Source organism: Canis lupus, unplaced genomic scaffold (assembly GCF_011100685.1).
Source record: "Canis lupus familiaris isolate Mischka breed German Shepherd unplaced genomic scaffold, alternate assembly UU_Cfam_GSD_1.0 chrUn_S1397H1578, whole genome shotgun sequence".
NCBI lineage: Eukaryota > Metazoa > Chordata > Mammalia > Carnivora > Canidae > Canis > Canis lupus.
This window is the reverse complement of record NW_023330226.1, coordinates 1-7,500: the sequence shown is the minus strand read 5'-3', so window position 1 is coordinate 7,500 and position 7,500 is coordinate 1. Positions and strand designations below refer to the sequence as shown.

General features: G+C 51.2%; 1 long non-coding RNA gene and 1 pseudogene across 2 annotated transcripts in view; one reads left to right on the top strand and one right to left on the bottom strand.

Annotated features, from left to right (window-relative positions):
- LOC119878296 overlaps nt 1-253 on the top strand; it is a 1,113-nt gene extending 860 nt beyond the window's left edge. Inside the window, exon 3 of the long non-coding RNA XR_005386748.1 lies at nt 38-253. This is a non-coding gene — a long non-coding RNA (uncharacterized LOC119878296). The remainder of the gene's footprint in view (nt 1-37) is intronic.
- A 163-nt stretch (nt 254-416) lies between these two features.
- LOC119878295 lies at nt 417-1,382 on the bottom strand (annotated as a pseudogene). Its single transcript, XR_005386747.1, has one exon. The product of XR_005386747.1 is annotated as an NHP2-like protein 1 (transcript).
- Nucleotides 1,383-7,500: the final 6,118 nt, after the last annotated feature.

Below are 7,500 nucleotides of genomic sequence, written 5' to 3'. Positions count from 1 at the left end.
ACCAGAACTGATGCCCAACCCACTCCACCTCTTTCAGAGGGCTGAGAGGGAGGCAACCACGGACAAAGCCTGTTTTCCAGGACGAAACCGAGATGAAGGAACAGGCGGAGGTGGAGGCGGAAGGCTGGAAGGTTGACGGATAAGAGAAAGGAAAAGAGGGACGGACGCCTGGGTGGCTCAGTGGTTGGGCGGCTGCCTTCCTCTCGGGGCTGGATGCGGGGCGGGGGTTGGGGAGGTGGAAGGGGTACCCTGGGCTCGTGTGCCCGCATCGGGTTCCCTGCGGGGAGCCTGCTTCTCCCTCTGCCTGTGTCTCTGCCTCTCTCTCTCTCTGTGACTATCATAAATAAATAAAAATTTAAAAAAAAAAAAAAAAAGAACGAGAGAAGGCAGCTGGAGAAACTACATGCGAACGCAGACGGTAGACACAACCCCAGGGGGGAGGGCTGGGCTCCGTGAGGGGTGGGACAGAGGCCAGCGGTTTCCACGAAGAGCCTTTCGATGGACTGCTGAATGGACTGGATCTGCGGCTTTGGCTGCGAGCCTCCTTGGATGGTGACGGGACAGGCGAGGACAGGCCCGGACACCCCGCAGGCCCGCCCGAGGGCCTGCTTGGAGCGCACGAACACGTAGGGCACGTTCTTCTCTTCACGCGGCAGGCAGGCAGGCGGGCGGCGGACGGTGCGGGATGATCTCCAGGGGCTCGGCGTCTGCAGCCAGCCATCAGGATGAACTCAGAGATGCCTCTCCACAGAGGGTTTTGGCGGCTTCGTGGGCTCCTTTCCGAAGCTGCTTGTAGTTACGGGACTGCTGAACACGCGTCCAGGAGTTTCTTGGGGAGGTGGGCATCTGCCAGGGGGTAGGCCTTCGGATTCACATCAGCCTCAGTCATCTCTGCGTATCCGCGGTCCCTGTGGGTTTCCTGTAAAAAGACGTGTCCTGGGAGCTACCTATCACCGTCACACTTCATACGGATAACCGGTTTTGTCCCCACGCGCCCCCGCCTCCGCCGCCGTTGGGGTGGGCGGTGGGATGTGCTGTGCTCCCGTCACAGTTTGTGGGCCTGGAATGGTGGTGATCGAGATAGACCCTTCCGCCACCTCATTACAAAGAAACAAGACACGTGTGGTGTCTTCTTAGACCCACAGGCACAGAAAAGAAAAGGAGAACTACTTATCCCCTTGTTCCACCGGGACCCACCCGGATGCCATGCCCATGCCGGAGGGTCCAGGCCCCGAGGGACGGGCGTACTCAACTTTGCTGTGAACTCAACGGATTAGTGGAGTTGTGCCTCTGAGGATTTGTCCACGGAAACTACTTCAAATGATCGATTTTGTCCGTCTCGTGTACTTTTCCTTGTGACGAGCAAGCAGGTTAAAAAAAAAGAAAAAGAAAAAAAAGAAAAAAGGGGGGAATCCCTGCGTGGCGCAGCGGTTTGGCGCCTGCCCTTGGCCCAGGGCGCGATCCTGGAGACCCGGGATCGAGTCCCACGTCGGGCTCCCGGTGCATGGAGCCTGCTTCTCTCTCTGCCTATGTCTCTGCCTCTCTTTCTCTCTCTCTCTCTCTCTCTCTCTCTCTCTCTCTCTCTCTCTCTCTCTCTCTCTCTCCCCCCCCCCCCCGACTATCATAAATAAATAAATAAATAAATAAATAAATAAATAAATAAAAGTCTATAGGTTAAACTTTTACAATAGCTTCCCAAATCTTTGGTGACCTGGAACTTTGAAGGTGTAACTAGCTTAATTGATAAATTGGGTTCAGTTCATCGGATACCTGGCGTCTGTCTTTCCAACAGAAAGGTAAAATACTAAAGTGTGAGTCAGTAAGACACCCAAGGTGGTTTTTTTGTTTTGTGGTGTTGTGTTTTCCTCCCCCACCCCTTGCCCTTTTCTTCCTTCCCCCCCCCCCTCCCCCCACCTCAGTTTTTGTGTTTCTCTTTTGTCTGATTCAGGAAACCTGCAGATACCTGGGTGTGTCAGTAAACGTGTTTCAGGTTGGTTTGTTCGTTTCTCTTTTCCTTCCTCTTTTTTTTTTTAATTTTAATTCACAATTCATCACACACACACACACACACACACACACACACACACACGGGCAGAGGGAGAAGCGGGCACCCTGCAGGACCGCTGAGCCACCCAGGGATCCCCTGTTTCGTGCTTCCTTCACAATTGTATCATACAGGGCAGCCCGTGTGGCTCAGCGTTTTAGTGCCGCCTTCAGCCCAGGGCGTGATCCTGGAGTCCCGGGATCGAGTCCCACGTCAGGCTCCCTGCACTGGAGCCTGCTTCTCCCTCTGTGTCTTTGCCCCCCCCCCCCCCCTCTCTTAAATCTTAAAAAAAAAAATTGTGTCCTACATGTTAGGTTTTTACAAAATGAACAGCGGAGAAATAAAAAACCAGCAGAGCCAGGCAGTAGGTAGGAGAGTGCTTTAATGGGGAGCGCTCCTGGGCGAGGTTCCATGACTCGGAGAGGTGGCCAGAGTCAGGGAAGTCGCGCGGGGTTGGGGACTGTGGGGGTTTTGAAGCCTTCTTGGTTCCGACTCTGGATCCGGGTGGGTCCCTAGCCAAATTAGACAAGGGAACACCGTGTCCTTAGGTGATTGGCTGGGAGTAGGGGGGGGATAGTATCAGACGATGGGGAGGGGGCGGGGGCGGTTCCTGGATGGAAAGTTTCGGTTTCCCATCTAGGCTTTGACTCACTGGAGATGATGTGGTGGTCAGGGATGCTTTGACGGGAAGATCAGCCATTTTGACCCAGTTTGAGATGTCCGCCATTTTGGGTGCCCCTGTCTCTCAGCCAGCCCAACAATACATACACAAACACACACACACACACACACACACACACACACGTGTTTCTAAAAACTATCACATGTATTCATACATTTGACAATCTAAGGATTTCTGGTACGATAGACAATGTGCCCGTGGTTCCTACTGACTTTTCACCAGAGACTGAGGTTTCTAGGAGTTAACAGTCTGCCGCCTGGGTGGCTCAGCGGTTGAGGGGTTGAGCATCGGCCTTTGGGTCAGGGCCCAATTCTGGGGCGGCGGGGGGGGAGGTATCCGAGTCCGGACCCCTTTCCACATCTGGCTCCTTGTGGGGAGCCTGCTTCTGCCTATGTCTCTGTCTCTGTCTCCCTCCCTCCCTCTCTTCCCCCTTCACAAAGTTCTCTCTCTCTCTCTCTCTCTCTCTCTCTCTCTCTCCTCTCTCAAAAAGTGTAAAATAAGTACAATTTTAAAAAATCTGCCACATGGAATCGAGACTACTGGTTAACGATAAGGAAAACAACCTCTGTGTGTGAGATAGTAGGAGACATGTAGAATAGATACAAGGCATGAAAATACGGGTGGTGGTGGTGGTGGTTAAAGAAAATGAATCGGGGATCCCTGGGTGGCGCAGTGGTTTGGCGCCTGCCTTTGGCCCAGGGCACGATCCTGGAGACCTGGGATCGAATCCCACATCAGGCTCCCGGTGCATGGAGCCTGCTTCTCCCTCTGCCTGTGTCTCTGCCTCTCTCTCTCTCTCTCTCTCTCTCTGTGACTATCATAAATAAAATAAAATAAAATAAAATAAAATAAAAAAGAAAATGAATCTGTCCTGAAATGACTCTGGCTTTTTTTTTTTTTTTTAAGATTTTATTTACTTATTCACGAGAGACACAGGGACAGGCAGAGACAAGGGAAGCAGGCTCTATGCGAGGACCCTGATATGGGACTCGGTCCCAGGAGTCTGGGATCACGCCCTGAGCTGAAGCCAGACGCTCAAACGCTGAGGCACAGGGGCGTCCCAAAGCCTGGCTATTTAGAGAAAGAACACTTAAGACTGACGGAATGGAAAAAGAAATTATAGAAGGGATTTATGAAGGAGATTTTTGAGATTTGTTTTTTGTTTTCTGTTTTTTATTTTTTTGGATTTTATTTATGTATTCATGGGAGAGAGACAGAGACAGAGAGAGAGACAGAGAGAAGGAGAGAGAGTAACAGAGACAGAGAGAGACAGAGAGAAAGACAGAGAAAGAGAGAGACAAAGAGAGACAGAGGCACAGAGACAGAGACACAGAGAGATAGAGAGAGACAGAGAAAGCAAGACAGAGACAAAGAGAGACAGAGATAGAGAAAGAGAGAGACACAGAGAAGGAGAGAGACAGGGAGAGAGAGAGAGACAAAGAGAGAGACAGAGAGATAAAGAGAGACAGAAGGGGAGAGAGACACAGAGAAAAGAGAGGCAGAGAGATAAACAGAGGCAGAGACAGAGACAGAGAGAAGGGGAGAGAGAGACAAAGAGAGAGAGACAGAGAAAAGAGAGGCAGAGAGACACAGAGAGACAGACACAGAGAGAGGCAGAGACAGAGAAAGAGAGAGAGACAGAGAGAAGGGGAGAGAGAGACAAAGAGACAGAGAAAAGGGGCAGAGAGATAAAGAGAGACAGAGACAGAGAGACAGACACAGAGACACAGTGAGGCAGAGACAGAGAAAGAGAGAGACAGACAGAGAGACACACACACAGAGAGAGAGAGAGAGAGAGAGGCAGAGACACAGGCAGGGGAAGAAGTAGGCTCCACGTGGGGAGCCCGATGTGGGTCTGGATCCCAGGACCCTTGGGATCAGGCCCTGAGCCAAAGGCAGACCTTCCACCGCTGAGCCACCCAAGGCGTCCCAGAAGCAGACTCTTTGAAAAGGGATTGCAGGCGTGGTCAGGACGGACTGAGATTGGGAGAAGTGGGTTTTACTACTACACTGGTGTACAACTGAGATTTGGCTCTTCTCTCTGCTAAAATGGCGAGATTCTCTTGCATTGGTAGTCTACTCTTGATAAGAGTGTGAACAGAGAAGAAAAGACAAAGACAAGGTGCTTTTTTGTTTGGTTGGTTGGCTTGGTTTGGTGTGGTTTGGTTGGGGGTTTTTTGTTTGTTTTTTGGGGGGTGTGTGTGTGTGTGTGTGTGTGTGTGTGTCTCTCCCTTTACCTGCCCAGAACAGCAAGGTTTTTAGATTCCCTTTTTTTTTTTTTTTTTTTTTTTTGGTTGTTCTTGTTTCACTTTTTTGGTATTTACTTATTTATTTTATTTTTTGGGTTCGTTTGTATCCGGTCTTCCCCTACTACGTAAGAGTGAAAACTTCTCCACGGTAAAGGAGCTTCATTTTGGGGACAACTCTAAAAGCACCTGTAGAATCTCCTAGGGGCCACCTCGGCGAAAGAGACACTGAAGATTTCCGTTTTGTTATGATCCGTGATCCTTTGTAGGCATGTGCCTTGAAAACTTCTGAGATGTTTTTGGTTGGCTGGTTGGCTGCCTGTCTGTCTGTCTGTCTACTGGTCCCTTCATCCGTTCGTGGATTCTCAGCGGATCCCAGAATGCCAAACCCTAAATAGAGTCTCTTGACTACTATAGGTCGTTTACCTGCTATGGGAAGGCACATGAGAAGCACTGTCAGACAAAGAACCATAAGCCCTCTTAGATTACATTGTGTGGGTGAATGCTGCCGGTGTTCCGAACAGGAAATGAAATTCCTAAACTTGTAACGTGTCCTGGTAGAGTGCCGTCACTCCACATTCGAACTGTTTAAATGCTCTGCGTACGTGCATGTGTGTTGTGTGTGTGTGTGTATGTGTGTGTGACAGAAACTGGTCGGATTTTCCTCTCGACTGCATTATAATGAATTCTCATTGGGTCTTTAGGCACGTCCATCCGTGGGTGACCTCCCTGTCACGTGCAGGTGTTGTTAGGAAGGTCTTGCAACAATGCGGTCCACTTTTCAGAAGATTCGCGGAAAGGACTCTGGACGAATCCCGGTGTCTGGTCACCCTGAGATTGTCCAACTACATACAGTAGGAGTTGCCGGAACTAATGAAAAAGCTGCATGGAAACCGAACAGAAAGGAACAACGTGGAACTGAATGAGGTCCACGAAACCCTGAACAGAGTTCAGAAACTCTCAGTGAGTCATCTTCCTTTTTTTTGGCGATTGTTAAATCCTCTTCAGAAGGTCGGTGGGAATCCGTGCTCATTGCAACCAGACACCGTTGGAAGGATCCGCTGTATCACCAAGGCCTTCCTTGAGTAGAATGGCGTCTGTTTTTCTTTCTTTCGACCTCCCCCGGTCCCCACGCCGCCCTCCCCTCCTCCCTCCCCTCCCTTTCTCCCCCCCGCCCCCCACCCGGCCCCGGCCCCGGCCCCGGCCCCCGGGGTCCATTTGTCAAAGTGATCTCTATTGACCGAGCGGGCCAGGGGCCCCTGGAATCGCATCCTAAGACTCAGATAGGATCAGACAGCCTGGAGACACTCAGATCCACTTCTCGGGAGCCACCCGAGCCCCTCGGAAACCGTGAGCCTGATACCTTCCTTCCAGAGGTCGCCGCGGCCTCACTGGGCGAGTCAAGAGTGCCACCTCCTGGCGGACGAAACCGAGAGTCAGCTGCTTAACCCCAGCGAGCCTCCCAGGTTGCCCCTACGAGGTGCTTGGAAATGCTGAGGCTCAACGACACCGGAACCACAACAACCGGAAGAACAGAAAAGAAGAGCAAAAGAAATGCTGAAGTTCTTCCTTCTGGCCTTGCCTTTACAGGAGTGTGCCGTCTGCGACCACGCCTGTCTCCGCGGACAGGAAGAAAAGAGTCCAGATGGCTGAACCGGGGTTCTGCACTCTGCGGACCACAGGAACCCCCTCCAGCCTGACCCAGGAACTCCCTTACTCTGAGCCAGGGACAGGAGGTCTTGTTTTGTGTTTCGGTTGTGGTCCAAAAGACAGGCGTCACCTACGATGGAACCTTGTAACCCTTTCTAAGCCTAGAGTCGCTCAGCGGCATTACATACGTTCACACATCCTCCTCGCCAAGTTATCTTTCCATTCCATTTTTTTACTCTCTTTTTTGAAACTCTTTAAATTTTATTTATTTATTTGTTCGTTCGTGCATGCATTCATTCATTCATTCATTGTTTGTTTGTTTATTATTTTAAAGGATTTTTTTATTGAGAGAGAGAGAGAGAGAGAGAGAGAGAGAGAGGCAGAGACACAGAGGGAGAAGCAGGCTCCATGCAGGGAGCCCGATGTGGGACTGGATCCCGGGTCTCCAGGATCACACCCCAGGCTGCAGGTGGCGCCAAACCGCTGCGCCACCGGGGCTGCCCTCCATTTTTTTACTCTTAAGTTTAATTTCTTACACTGTATTGATCGGGCACCCGATCTCTCTCTCTCTCTCTCTCTCTCTCTCTCTCTCTCTCTCTCTCTCGAATAAATAAATTAAATATTTAAAAAATAAATGAATAAATAAACTGTATTTATTCACGGGAGACACACAGAGAGAGGCCGGGACGCAGGCAGAGGGAGAAGCAGGCTCCACGCGGGGGGGGGGGGGGGGGGGGGGGGGGGGGGGGGGGGGGGGGGTGGGTGGTGGGGGGGGGGGGGGGGGGTGGGGTGTGGGGGGGGGGGGGGGGGGGGGGTAAAGGTGAGTGTAGGACGACAAATAAACAAGATAGTACGCAAGTGTAAGAACTACAACTTTC